The 16,326-nt window shown below is 35.5% G+C and overlaps 1 protein-coding gene across 2 annotated transcripts in view; it reads left to right on the forward strand.

Moving 5' to 3' along the window:
- The window catches only part of LOC113513277 (rho GTPase-activating protein 7), a 422,365-nt gene that overhangs the window by 90,085 nt on the left and 315,954 nt on the right, over positions 1-16,326 (forward strand). The gene's annotated exons all lie outside the window — the stretch shown is intronic.

Here is a 16,326-nt window from a genome sequence, read left to right on the forward strand (position 1 = left end):
ATTACTAATAATGATCTAGTTCTCTCGGAGAGCATTTTCACGAGAGGACTATCCAATTTATTAACAAACATGTTCAGGATACAACATATAATACAATAATATAATACATATAATACAACAGGTAAAAACGAAGCTGTCTTTTTTCGCCAGACTGCGTCAAAACTATCTGTGCGAGTGTCGGCAAACATCGCTGAGGCGCTACAGAAGCGCGGAAGCCGCAACAGTAACCTGAAACTATTATTAAATTGGATACGCAAGGCATTGCAGGTCCCCCGAGTATACTGGAACCACTGACTCGCCGAATACAACGATGTACAATACGCTTTAAATAGAGAGTATAAGATGGCTCAGCGTTTTGCATCTTCTATTCTCTATTGTTTTTAATAATGTTCTTTTTTCACTCACCATTTTCAAGACTTCCTCATTCGTTAGTTTTTCTGTACAGTTTATCCTTTCCATTCTCCTCTATGTCTACATTTCGAAAGTGTCAAGTATCTTTATTTCTTCTTACGTCATTGTCTATGTTTTACACCCATATTTGGTCTATATCAACCCCAAAAACATCATGATCTTGTTACTGTACCTAGAAATATTCATTGTCCTATCTTACTTAATAAACCTGAACACTATATCGTCGTTGTGCAGCGAAAAAACACTAACATTTTTAGCGAAACTTATTTTTTTGCGCCTTTTGGTTTGAAATACAATAATCTACCATATTTTAAACAACATAGGCATATTTTTTTCATATTTTTGAAATTATAGAATGTCAATTACCAATTCTACTGGACTTTTCTTCGCGAAAATTAATAAATTTTTTTATTTTAGTTTAAACAAATAAACAGCTATTGAATTTCATTCATTACACGTAGTTTTATTAAACTGTAAGTTATGTTTTTGATCATATGAAAAAAAAAACTACCATAAACACTAATGGGGTAGCCATTAGAGTTTATAATAGTTATTTTTAAAAGGCTAACAGCACACCTGCAATGCTTCTGGTGTTGCGGGTGATTATGGGCGGCGGTAGTCATTTACCATCAGGTGAGTCATGAGCATGCTCGTTTGCCCTCTGTATTATAAAAAAAAATCAGACAAATTTGAAAAAGAAGTGATTTTATTGAATCATACTTTTCATATTTTACATATATATTATAGTTTTTGCTTCTATCTTCATAATTTGTTTTGTTTACTCCCAAAGTGTTGGTCTTATATTAATTATTTCATTGTTTTCTATGAAGCAAGATGTTGTATTATGGTAAAATTGAACAATGTGTTTTAATTACTTAAAATATTTTTCTCTCTCACAAATTTCACTTTTATAATCCATTTGCTAAGTAGAGTAATTACTTAACTCGGTGCTTACAATTCGTATTGTTTACGCCGCCGTCGGGTTACGAAGTGCGTTGAACTGAACGTGTTTCCGGTAGCTTATCTGGATGGTGTTGTTAAATTTGTAAATTGCCGCCAGTTTATCGGCGCGCTGCGCTAATTCGGTGCTTACGTCATTAGCGAGTTTTTAACCGACTTCAAAAAGAAGGACTATCTCGATCCGATTGCATTTTTTTTTTTGTTTATTACCTCATAACGCTGTCAGTTGTAAATCGATTTGTAAAATTATTTTTTTTTATCTAAAATGATTTTACTTATAGATTGCTGGTATAGAAATGTTATCAAAATCAATTCAGCAGTTCTGTTTTTAAATCGAAATAAATGGTTTTGGCACAATTAAATACACCAGAGGGAGACTATGTACAAAAGTCGTTTGCTTGGGTACCTTTGCCCCATTCGTGTTACATCCGTAAAGCAGTTATGTTTGCATGGTTGTGTTTCGGTTTGAAGGGTGGGATATGGCGTGAATTTACAGGGTACAGAGGAATAACACTTGAGTCCTCAGGAATGACAACGCATGCGTTATGTCCATGGTACTGCTCATGTCTATAGGCGACGGTTACCACTTTCCATCAGGTGGGCCGTCAGCTTGTTTGCCATTCTAAGTTGTATTTAAAAAAAAAATCTACCAAAATTATTACACTTTAGAAATGGGGTTCCTGTAATGAAAATAAATAATGTTTTGTTTTGTGTGGAACAGAATCTTAATTGTTGCAAAGGAAAAGTTTTAACAAATGGCAGAAATTTGTATATCGTAAGGTTTTTTTTTTATTGTAAACTCTTTGTCCGTTCCGACTTCGCACGAATGTAATGTTTCCGTGCGATTTTTAAAACTGTTTCTTTCATACAAACCCTGTCCTGACAATTGTAAAGACAAAAACACAACAAAAAAAAAAGAGAACAAATAGATGCAGTCATTCTGAAACGATGCGTTTATATACGTTCGACAATTGGTTTTTATTGGGGGAAAGGGATTATTAGTAATAAACATTGCCGTTACTAACAATATACCCCGTTAGGTCGTCTTTCACGTTGTTGAATATGTCACGATGGGCCAACTTACCTGCTTTCATGCTGACCTATTATCGCTTACTGGTACCCTGCCAGTGTAGGTTACCATTCCATTTTTTTTATAATGGATGATAATAGAATAGTAACCCCGCCTGCGCTAACTATATGCGATATACGCTAGCGGGGCACCAGTGAGGGATGATAGATGAGAATGAAAAAAGCAGGTCAGTTAGGCCATTGTGATGGACTTTGGTCCATTTGGAATTCAGCACGATGGTTCCCAGGGGGGACCACGGGTAGGTCGACCTGGTTGGGTATATTGCTAGCAATAGAGGTCTTAGTCTCCATTACTAACAATCCCTACCCGGTTACCATTCCATTATCATCCAATAAAAAAATTATTATATGTAAAAAGCCTAGGTATCTGTTGAATTTGTAGATTACATTTTACATTTATATTTTGTAAGTTAATATCACGTTAATATGTACCTACAATAGAGAATAATCTTGTCTGTCAACCCCGAGCATGTAGCACGTAGTATGGGGCAACCTTCCACGAAACGGAGTGAGGTTTTCAAAACGATTGCAGGAAATCAATGGATACAAATAGCATGGGATCAAACTTTATAGCGAGGGGCCTGTGTATGTTCAACATTGCATAATTTAATAGTATTTATTTATTTCTTTAACTTATTACATCAGAAACATAAATAATTCAAATAAAATATAATTATGAATTACAGATTAAAATATATACATAAAGGTGTGAATTTACAGGGTACAGAGGAGTAACACCTGAGTCCTCGGGAATGGCAACGCATGGGGGTATCATGGGCGAAACAGTACACTCTGTTATGTCCATGGTACTGCTCATGTCTATAGGCGACGGTTACCGCTTTCCATCAGGTGGACCATCAGCTTGTTTGCCATTCTAAGTTGTATAAAAAAAAGACGGTTTTATCGTTAGGGTAATTTCTTACAGACAACCTTAAGTTAAAGGAGAACAGATAAAAGATAATATAATGCGTACCTATAACATTTTTTTTGTATAATAAATAGCTATAATATTGTAAAGTTATTAATATTTCTTGTACGGATTATAAATATATCACGTTATTTTCATAACGACCTCTACGCTCGACGCCGACTTTGCTATTTAAGTGCATCTCATGATCCTTACATGGATACAATAATAACTGATACTTAAATTAGCTGAGTAGTTTTGTTTTATACAACTTAGAATGGCAAACAAGCTGAAGGCCCACCTGATGGAAAGTGGTAACCGTCGCCTACAGACATGAGCAGTACCATGGACATAACAAAGTATACTGTTTCGCCCATGATACCCCTTCATGCGTTGCCATTCCTGAGGACTCAGGTGTTATTCCGCTGTATCCAGTAAATTCACGCCATATCCCACCCTTCAGAAGTTACACTATTATAAATATTAATTGAAATCTATTTATTTGTATTTTTTTTAATAATAAGATAATCAATATACAGATAGAAATCAAATAACATTTCCAACTGAAGAGAAGAAGCTCAATTCGGTTCTATTTTTTATTATGTTTGTTACTTTATAACTGTCAGTTTTAAACAGATTTAATATTTTTTTCTCATCTGAAAGGATATACTTGTAGATTAGTTCTATATAAATTATATTAAAGTCGGTCTAGAACTTAGGTTTTAGATCAAAGTGTCTAGCTTTGTCACAATTGAAATCTATTTTATTTGTGGGACACAAACTTTAATTAACTATATAATAATATGGACATATCGCTGAATACCCATAGTATGTTTAATACATCTACATTGTATGATTCATATTGAAATATATATTCATATAATTAATTTCGTAGTCGTAAATCGTTATTGTTCCATAAAAAAGCGACTTCAAAAACATTACTAGAGAATCGACACGTAAACCTTACCGAATGCAGCATCAAAATCTATTCAGAAGTCAAAATATTGTACAAGTTATAAGAAATACAGTGGAAGTGTGGATTTCCTTTTTTTTGGAGTTAGTTAAAAAGTAAGCCCCTTACAGCTAAGTGCGTTGTATGTATGCAGTATCTAATTACAGCATTGTTCGTTCGCCATACACCAACGCAGGTCGATCTCATAATGAGTCATGTAAAGCCCAAGCAGCGACCGACTGTGTTTCACAATGTTTGAGATAAAGTTCAATATTCCGGGTTTTACACCCAACTTATGTACATATTTTATTCTACAAGAAAATCGTGTTTTTATTTTCAACTAGATGTCCCTGTGAACTTCGTGTCACCTTCAATGCCCTCTATTAAAAGTGATCAGAAGTAACGATTCCCAAACAAAAATGCCTATTTATAATTTCTCGATTTTTCAGATAAACTTTAAGGATTTTCGATTGTTTTTGCTTTTGCACCTCGGTATTATAATGAACAAAACAAAAAAAAAAAAAATTGAATAATTTAAGCAATTTTTGAGTTTTTGTGAGAGTAAAGAATAGCGATTATATAGTTATATGTATATAGATAAATGAAAATCACGTCGTCTGTTTCCAGAGACACCGCAGGGAGTTACATAAGAGAGTATATTGTTTCGCCCATGATAACTCATGAGGACTCAGGTGTTATTTCTCTGTACCCAGTAAATTCACGCCATATCCCACCCTTCAAACTGAAACACAGCCATGCAAACACAACTGCTTTACGGTTGAAACACGAATAAAACAAAGGTACCCAAGCAAACGACTTTTGTACAAAGTTTCCTTTTGGTGATTTTTTGAATAACAAACTTTTTATATTTATTTTTTCTACAACTTAGAACGGCAAATAAGCTGACGGCCCACCTGATGGAAAGTAGCAACTGTCGTCTATATACATGAACAGCATCATGGATACCAAAGAAAACACTGTAACACCAATGGTGTCTTCAATTCTGAATTGATTTCAATGATTACTTTTCCAATCAATAGGATTTACTCCCATCTTCATTTTATAACTGACTCATATTGCTAATACAATATAGGCCATGTTAGCAAGATTGCGGGACACAGTTTACACGCGGCGTCTGTGCCTGCTTAGTACTACAGCTGAATGTTGGTGTTTGTAGATAGTTTGTGCCCACGCGCGGGGCACTCGGCCGCTGTAATGGTGCACAGGGCTGCCATAGTACTAGAATATAATTATTTGATTAAAAAAAACGACGAGATATATAGATAGATAGATAATTTATTTGCATTACTTACAGCACACAAATTACAACATACATATTATACAAAAAAAAAGCGAGATAACATAAATAATAAAAAAAAAATACATATAGCTAAATACAATTTTCGTTTGTGAGTGTGCCATAGCAATACAAAATGGCCACAACTCAGTTTATTGCTTCGCCCTCAAAAGAGCAAAGCACTGATATTCTGTTGCGGCCAAAGGGAATATATATTTATACATAATTACATCTTGTCAGTTTGACTTTCACATGGTCCATCCTAGAAACCAGAGTGGTCGATTTCAGGTAAATTATTCACGATAGCCTAACTGACCTTACATTAATCATCGTCATCATCATTTCAGTCTTTATTTGTCCACTGCTGGAAATAGGCCTCCCCTATAGACCGCTATAAAGAATTGTCTTGAGCCACCTGTATCTACTGACTCCCTGCAATGCATTTGAGGTCGTCACACCATCTAGTGGAGGGCCGTCTTAAACTGCGTTTTCCCGTACGAGGGCGCTATGGGGAAGAAAGGCTCAAGAACCATTCTTCCCCATCGGTTATTGGTTCTTCGTAGTTCTGTGATCAGTCCATTGCCACTTCAGCTTGATTGTCCTTCGGGCTATATCAGTTACTTTAGTTCTGTTGCGGTTTCTATCACGCAAAGGGACTCCGAGCATAGCCCACTCCATAGCCCGCTGAGTAAATTGAAGCTTTTGCATACGGGCAATCGTGTAGAGCCATGTTTCGATTCCATTTAATACCATCGTTCAATGGTTAGTATTTTTTTTATTGCATGATAATGGAATGGTAACCACGCCTGTGCTATCAGTATACACTGGCGAGACACCAGTGAGGGATGATAGGTGAGAATGAAAAGGCAAATCAGTTAGCCCATCGTGACAAATTCGACGATAGATTCGTCACGATTGTTTCCAAGATAATCGCGTGGAGGTCGACCTGATAGGGTGTATTGATAGCAATGGGGTCTAACCTCCCCATTACTGACAATCCTTTCCCCTAATTGGTTAATATTAGCACATATACATATATATATAACGGGAGGGGTTGCTATTCTATTTTCACCTTATAAAACAATCTACTCGATGATTTTTTAAAAAAAAACTTGTTAGGACAAGCAGAGGGTCTAACTCAACGCTAGTTCTTTAATGGATGATAAAGAAATGGCAACCCTGCTTACGCTAACGGTATACCCTAGCGGGACACCAGAGAGGGATTGCCAAAGAAACAGTCGTATTTTTTCAATACGATTCCTTTTAAAAGACGCTTTAAAATCAACAACATTGATACATGAAATAGTTTTGCAAATAAAGCAACAAAATTAGCACCCAATAATATAACAGGCACGTGATAACTGGCAACCCTAGCAAGATCAAAGCGGCCATTGTGTTGCCATCTACGGGCAGAGCGTGAGAATCGACTCTTGTTTCAACATTCACACCGCAAACGATAACAGAACAACCGACGCGGACAGACGGACAAACATATGAATATGATAACAAAATTACTCTCTCGTTTAATGGGTGATAATGAAATAACACCGTCTGTGCTATCGGGATATTCTAATGGGGCACCAGTCAGGGATGATAGGTGAGCATGTAAAGGCAGGTCAGTTAGCTCATCGTGATGAATTCACCTAGAATGAATTGTGCTTAATCCAAGGGGGACTGTGAGGAGATCGACCTGATAGGGTACTACATTGCTATCAATCGTGGTGCTAGTCCGCATTAACAATCCCTTTCTCCCCTGGCTCTCTCATTACATTTTTCTGATCTCCAATTTTTTTGTGGATGAAAATAGAAGGTAGAAGTATGGAGTGATAGGTGAAGAAGAAGCCTGGCAAGTTGGCCCATCGTGGTGAATTTATTAGGAAATTACCATAATGGACAGTTTTCGAAGAGGCTGCAGGTAGATTGATCTGGTCTCCTATGCGATTTGCCATAAGCTATTTTTTTTATCATGGGCAACCTCGACTTGATCGAATTGAGGTTAAAAATTAGTTGTGAAAAAATTTTATTTATTAAATTATAAAACGTGAAATAGAATAAACCACTCAACCAATCATTATGAAATTTGGTATACACATAGTATAGATTATCTACGTTAACATGGCACGCCTCTCCCCCCCAACTTTTTGCTTCAACGTTTGTGATCATATATAGACTTGGTACTCTGTTTGTGTTTGTGATTAAACTTCTTCAGTAGCGGTCTAGCCAGAGGAGTATTATATTTCTTTGTTGAAATTTTTTTTTGAGTGTTTTTTCTGACACATTTTTAATTCTTAGTATTTTGGAGGGACGTGCCATGTTATCGTAGACAATCTATACGTATAAACATAGGTCGTAGTGGACGAAGTCGCGGTTAAAAGCTAGTCATTACTGAGAAAAACTGTAAAGATGCCAATACGTCATTCTTTGAACGATCCGTCGTCAGTAAGCGGAGAGTGTTTACAAGATAATTATTTTAATTGTACCCGCATTTATCTAAAGTATAGGCGTGAAATATATGGCAAGTGTATTTACTAGTTAAATAATACCATGAATTGAAGATATAATTGGATAAACGAAGGTAGCTTGCGACGAGTGGCCGCTGTACCGTCTCGGTACGCGGTAACGCGTGTAATCAAGTTACAGTCCACCGTCCGCTCACCAATTACTTACGAACATAAAACTTCTAACAAGAACGCGTTTATGAGCCGTAAAAATGGGAGAGAAAACAAGTTTACAATAAAACTTACATTCGAGTAATCAATGGATACGCACTGGCTGTGCCCACAGTACCATGCTCTTTTTGGAATGGTATGTCTGTGCGGGGGGTGGGAGGGATCATTAGTAATGCGGATTACCAGTCTCTATGATAGCAATTTACCTCCACGTGGTCCCCCCTGGAAACCATCGTGCTGAATTCCAGGTGTATTCATCACGATGGGCTAACTGACCTGCCTTTTCATTCTCATCTATCATTTCTTACTGGTGTCGCGTCAGCGTACACCAATAGCGCAAGTGGGGTTACCATTCCATTATCATTCATTTAAAAAAAACACCGACTGTGTTATCACAATACAAGCATGCTGGCAGAACACCAGTGAGGGATAACAATAGGTGAGGACGAATTCAAGTCAGTTGTTTTAGCGGGATGAATTCATCACGAATTAACTACAATGGTTTTCTGGAGCGACAGCGTGGATGTCGACCTGACAGAGTTTATTGCTAGTGATGGGGCTGCTGGTCTTTATTACTAACAGTTCCTGCTTACCCTGCATGAATTAATTCAATACAAAATATTTTTTGGGTACGTATGATGTAATTAATTTTAATAAAGAACATAAAATATATTTGCGCTTCTACCTCCTCAAAAATACTAATTTAATCCGATCCGACTCGGTTTCGCATAAGTAGACAGAATTTTCGAAAATCAATACAATAAAAAAATCTCAGCCAATTTTAATTGGTAGGTTATTTTACAACAATTTATATGTGATTTTTTAGATTGATATAACTTTTTATTTATGAACCGATTGAAATAAAACAACCACTAAATTTCGGTACTTGTTGTCTATCTTTATATAACATAAAAAAAATTAACTATATATTTTTTTGTAATGACTGTTTGTACCAAAATAAAATAAAAATAAAATAAATAAGTGTTTAAGTCGTTTTTGAAATTAGCTTGCACAAATGTACAGGCAAACAGACAGAAATTCTAAAAATATTTATTTTGTGTTGTATTGCGTTCATAAAGCCCTACTAAAATAATTTTTCTTACATATCTTCCATGTACAGACAGCGACCAGATATAGTTTTATTATTATATTAGTATTGATGTAATTCTAAGGTCAAAAGTACAAGTGATAATTTGGTCCCAATATCAGCACGAACTGTAACAACCGGAGTTAGAACTCGCCCTAATTGACTGACCGGACCTCTGCAAAAGGGCATAAAGACGAAAAAGTTGTCAAAGGAAACGGTTAAACTGTCACCGGCCGAGGTTGAGTTAACATTCGAATCTATTTACTTGATTGAGAGACAGACGGCTGCTGTAAAAAGTTGACTGTGCTCCCGCCACAGTATTATATTGTCTGTGGCCCTGTCTACAGTTATGTCACATTTGAATTTAAAATTAGACATAATATCCCGCAAAGATACTAACTAAATATATAAATATATATTTATATTTTTATTTCACTAAAACATACAGTAACAACTATAAGTTAATAACAATGTTAGCAAAGGCGAACTTATCTCTAAAAGAGATTTATTCCAGTCAACCTAACGCAGTGGCATAGGAAGTAGTGAGTGGGCAGTAGTAATTCTAAACAGAAGTTAAAATAAATATTTACATAAATTAACGTATCGACAGCAGATGTTACTTATTAAGGAAAAATTTTAGACATACCTCTTAATCTATTTATTGTTCAGATATTGACATTGGTAATAATTATTATTAAATACTAGCGATCCGACCCGGCTTCGCACGAATAGACAGGTATACGAAAATGCGAATAAATTGAGAATATTTTACTTTTGTTCCTTAAAATAAAAATAAATAGATATTCAAAATGGTCGGTGTGTAAAGTTCCACAATAGTAATTTAATTTTCTAAACAATTTTATCGTTTCTTTGAGTACACACAAATAATTTTATATAGGCTGTTACGGGTATTTGTCGTTTGTCCAACCGCAAGATCTATTGTCGCCAAGCAAAAAATGAAGTGAGCGCCTCTAACCTCAATATTACGTGGTCTGCGTGCCATTGTTAAAACTAGAGATGTTTTCAAGTAACTTTAAAAAAGGAGATTCCAAATTGTATTGTATTTTTTTGAAATTAAAAAAAAAAAAAGAAAAAAAATGAAAAAGTAATTCAATTGAGTTTCTTGCCAGTTCTTCTCAATTGGATCTATATACCGAAGTGGACGGTAGAGAAAAAAATAAAATTATAATGTAAAAATTTGACGTTCATAAGCGGCTAAAATGTCCTACATGAATAAATGATTTTTGAATTTTGAATTTTTTTTGAATTTTGTATTTTTCCCAAGTCTGCGTAAAATTTGATGAATGTTTTTTCAGTTGATAAATATTACTGTTACATAAATTTTTGTATTGATTGAATGTAACATCTTTTTGTAGACCACAACGTTATAAAACTAGAAATTTTTAATTTACTTCAAAGAATAATATTTATTTGAATACGATTTTCTAAATATTTCCAACTTAAAAAAAACTTAGGTCATTATTTTTTTTATACAACTTAGAATGGCAAACAAACTGACGGCTCACCTTATGGAAAGTGGTAACCGTCGCCTATAGACATGAACAGTAACATAGACATAACATGTTTCACCCATGATAACCACCCATGTGTTGCCATTCCTGTGGACTCAGATGTTATTCCTCTGTACCCTGTAAATTCACGCCATATCCCACCCTTCAAACCGAAACACAGCCATGCAAACACAACCGCTTCACGGTTGAAACACGAATGGGACAGAGGTACCCAAGCAATCGACTTTTGTACAAAGCCTCCCTTTAGTAATATGGTAGATGGACTGATGATCTCCGCAAAACAGTAGGAAGAAAAGGAATGCAAAAGGCAGAGAAGCATTGATTGGAAGGCATTAAGGCCTGTATTCACCAGTAGATTGAAGTAGGCTGATAATCATGAATGATGCCATGAAAGTTTTCTTTAAACCAAATTTAATCAAAATTATTAATAGAAAATGAATACTAAATTCAAAGTGAATGAAGAAGCTAGTCGATACATAGGCATTAGTTTATCTAAGAACAAATCAGCTAATCTTAAATTCATGTTAAACTTTACTGGAAGTAAAATACAACTTATCGATTTCAGTATTATACTAAGATAATGGTAAGTACGTACTAACGCCTTACCTTATAGCTTTTAGGATTACGTTACATGAATACATATTTCCAATCTTGTACTTTATTCTCTTGACTTATTAAAAATATATCATAATTTTATAGGTGCTGTTATCTCAACAAGTTAAGTCACTTAATACTTTTAGTTTATTGAAAACGTTTTTAGGAGTACTTATTTTATTATTAACTAGCGACCCGCCCCTGCTTCGTATGAATCAGTTCCGTATTAAAAAAAAAAAATAAGAAGTTATTATTTATATAATAAAACAAATAAAGAAGTCTTTTATGGTAATTTTTTTTGATGCGTGAAGATGGTATGATAACCCCGCCTGCGCTAACGGGATACGCTGGCGGAGCACCAGTGAAGGGTGATAGATGAGAATGAAAACAGGCCAATTAGCCCATCATGATAAATTCATCAGGAATTAACCATGATGGTTTTCAGAGGGAACCGCGAGGAGGTCGACCTGGGTGGGTATATTGCTAGCAATGGGATTCTCAGTCTCCATTACTAACAATCCCTTTCCCCCCTTTATGGTAATTTAATGGTAATGCGATAAGAAGCAGCGTTCCTCTTAAAGCATTATCAAAGTTTAACTGCGATTGCTAATCTGCCTGACAAACGTACTAACTACTGGAAAAACGCCCCTTAAGGGGGATACCTATGTTCAACACGGGACTGTTAACAACTAATATGATAATGTCTCATGAAAGTCAATTAAATATTGATTTTCCTTAATTATTTTTCTGGCTAAAGTCATTAAAATGTGCATACTAATTGCTTTTCTGTCTGTAAATTGCAGTACTACGATCTAGGCTATAACTATTTTATGTTGCTACGATCAAAGATAATATTTTCAACGGACGTATTATAAGTATTATAACTCAATACAGGGCCGTATAAGCCCTTACACAGTTCGGGGCCCCTTTCAGAAATTAAATGAAATATAATCAAATGAACAAAAAACTTTATTTAAATCAAATCTTTTGTAAAAAAAATTTGAATTTGATTTTAGTTAAAACTAGTTACTCCATTAACTCTCTCAGAATGTCGAGTAGGTGAATACAAGCCACAATACGCCAATGCAAGCCTTGCTGTAACAGCTGGATTATAAATACAATATTTAAATTTACAAGATTTCTTTTTCATTTTAAAAAGGATTCTTGATACAATTATTAATTAAATTCTTTACCGAGTACAAAATACATTGAATTTACAAGCACTAGATAATAAAGGTGTGTAAACAATTGTGTTCCTTGATTTCACACTTCATGGGCCCCATGGGTACTGGGGCCCCGGGCCCGTACTTCATGTGAAAAATGTAATGACTTTTCAAAAGTGCTTCAATGTAAGTTTATTTGAATAAATGATTTCTATTCTATTCTATTCTATTCTTCAAAATACAGTCCTGACTTAATTACTTCATTGACATTCAGACTATCGTTAAATACAAGACATCTTCGTTACGTCTACTTTATGGTATGTTTTTATGAGTGTAATGGCGCAAGTTTAATTACATTTTTTATATCAGTCTGAAGATAATAATCAATAATGCAATGAATATTATCAACTGTGCTATTGTCCAACGTTAACAAAACTGTTATAACCTACTTCGAAAAAAAGAGGCTCTCATTTGGATAATGTTTTTTTGTATGCCAAGATAACGAAGTTTAAAGATTTTTTAGCAAAATTTTAAATTAGTTATCGAATATAATTCGATATGTAAGCTGATATTGCATTAACTGTCCTCTGCTTCATAGGGGGTTATGCCAGTTAGGCTATGGTATTGTTTTAAGAGGAACGCTGCAACCCATTCCTCGACCAATAAGTTTTCTTAGTCGCCTCTTACGACACTCACGGGAAAGGAAGAAATGACCTTCCTTTAACGGCAAGAATAACTCATTGGTATTAATTAATTAATACGAGACAAACATGTGCGTAATTATTTACATTTTTACTATATAACATTTGGTTTTGTACAACGTATCAGTTTACACAAAAGCCTGTCTCTGGTGCCTACATGTAAAGGCAATTAGTGCTGTTGCGTAATTTAAAGTTAATTGCCAAGTTTAGTTTACCCAATAGCCGTGAGTGAATGTTTTGTGCCGCATGTTGCTTGTACGTGAGCATACATTGTGTTAGCTCTGTACGGGAGGGGGAAAGGGATTGTTAATAATGGAGACTGAGAATCCCATTGCTAGCAATATACCCAACCAGGTCGACCTCCTCGCGGTTCCCCCTGGAAACTATTATGGTTAATTCCTGATGAATTCATCATGATGGGCTAACTGGCCTGTTTTCATTCTCATCTATCACCCTTCACTAGTGCTCCGCCAGCGTATCCCGTTAGCGCAGGCGGGGTTACCATTCCATTTTCACCCATCAAAAAAAAGCTCTGTACGGAAGAGGGGAGTCTAAAAATGACCACTTTTTTCGATCGAACTTCAAAACAATTCATATCTGGAATACTAGCGACTCGCGTCGGTGTCGCACGGTTTTTTTTTAATAAAATACAGGCCATATTACTTGCTGGTAACAATAACCATTCTAATGTTTATTTTTATAGTATAATTAGACTTATTTATTATTATTTTTTTCATTAATGTTTTATTTTTATTATATATAGCTACATATTATAGTGATTTATTTTTGGTTTTTTTGTGAGTGCATTGATAAATCTGTAGAGCTCACCAAAAGTATTATAAATAAATAGGTAAATAAATAAATAATTTATAAAATATTATATATATTAAGCATCTAAAATCAACAAGTTTTACGATTTATTTAAATCCACTGGGTAATTTCAGTCTAAATTCGACTTTAAATATCGTGTTTGAGTTTTCGCAGGTACCATCACTACCTTGACACCGAACTTTTTGTATGAACTTTTGCTCACGATTCAACAGGGCCCCTCGTGGGTCGTTTTATTTATAACATCGATATTAGTGTATTGCGACATTTTCTTAGAAATCCAACCGGCGGACGACCCTAATTTACATGGCAAAAGTCGATTGCTTGGGTACCTCTGTCCCATTCGTGTTTCTACCGTGAAGCAGTTGTGTTTGCATGGCTGTGTTTCGGTTTGAAGGGTGGGATATGGCGTGAATTTACAGGGTACAGAGGAATAACATCTGAGTCCTTAGGAATGGCAACGCATGGGGGGTATCATGGGCGAAACAGTATACTCTGTTATGTCTATGGTACTGCTCATGTCTGTAGGCGACGGTTACCACTTTCCATCAGGTGGGCCGTCAGCTTGTTTTTCATACTAAGTTGTATAAAAAAAATATACAACAAAATTAATACTTTAATATTAATCGTAGAATTACGGTTGGCTTTTATTTAATTTATTAAAATATGATAGAAGAAACATTGATAAAGTATTGTAAGATTAACAAATAATATATTAAAAAGTGAATTGGGTGAGTGAATATATAAAGAAAATATTGCATTGTAATATAATTAACTACATTTTTGCCGTGTGGTCCTGGCATAGAATAGGGCACCCTTTCCTTTCCCGTGGGTGTCGTAAGAGGCGATTAAGGGAGGGCGAGGGATGGGTAACAGCGTCCTTCTTAAAACATCTCTAAAAGCCTAACAGCGGTTGCCAACCCGCCTGCCAAGCGTGGCAACTACTAGCAAAACTCCGTTTATTGGGAAGGCTTGTGTCCAGCAGTGGACAGTTAACGGCTGAAATAATAAATAATAACTATATTTTTAAGCAACTTTCATAAGGAAGTGTTTCCCAATTCGTCTGTGTTTTTGTTGTACATATGTATATTACAGTATTAACCAATTACGTCACCAGGCTTTAAACGATTTAGATTATTTGTCTTGTATTATTTCATATATTTTTTTTATTTATGTAGGTGCCCTTTTTTAAATTCATGTTTTACTCATTTAAAAATGATTATCATTTGTTTCGTATTTCGGAGGGCACGTAAAGTGGGAAGAGGAGGCCTGTAAACTCTTGATATCAGAAGACGCTATCTTGACACGAATAATAGAGATGGTAGTACAAACTTTTTTTAATATTAAGGTTTTATTCACCTAAAAGAGTCTGTTTAAAGTTATTACTTTATCTTAACATAAACTAAGTAAATTTTAGCTGTGTCCTGCGTTTAAGTGCCGAGTATAATGTCCTTTTGCAACTAATGAAGTTGAATATCGCTTGAACAAAGTTGTGGCGACTTTTTATGCACAAAGTCTATCAGACATGGCTAAGTGGATGGTGAAAGAGAAGTAAAACTATTTAAATAACTTCATAAAGATAGAAGATAATGCTTTTTGTGTATTTGTGAGCCAATACTCATTCTAATTCGGTGCCGTGTGGTCCCGGCATAGAAAAGGCCACCTCTTTCTTTCACTTTGGTGTCGTAAGAGACAACTAAGGGAGGGCGAAGGATGATCAGCAGTGTCCCTCTTAAAACATCTCCAAAGTCTAATTACCAATTCGCCTGCCAAGCATGGCAACTACTGGTAAAATCCCCCCTCTCCCCAAGGGGAAGGGATTGCTAGTAATAGAAAGTAATAGAGTGTTAACAGCCCTACTGCTAGCAATATACCCTGTCAGATCGACTTCCACGCGGTTGCCTCTGGAAACCATCATGGTTAATTCTTATAATGAGCTAACTGACCTGCTTTCATCCTCACTGTCACTATCTATCACTGGTGCCCCGCCAGCGTATACCGCAGGCGGGTTACCGTTCCATTATCAACCATTAAAAAAAAATGGTGGCCTGCCAGCTTATACTGATAGCGTAGGCAGGATTATCATTCCATTAGCAACTATAAGAAAAACCTGTGTCCATTCCAGGTCTGCTGATT

The sequence above is a fragment of the Galleria mellonella genome, unplaced genomic scaffold, assembly GCF_026898425.1.
Source record: "Galleria mellonella isolate WM207_F2 unplaced genomic scaffold, CSIRO_AGI_GalMel_v1 utg855, whole genome shotgun sequence".
In the NCBI taxonomy this organism is placed as follows: Eukaryota; Metazoa; Arthropoda; class Insecta; order Lepidoptera; family Pyralidae; genus Galleria; species Galleria mellonella.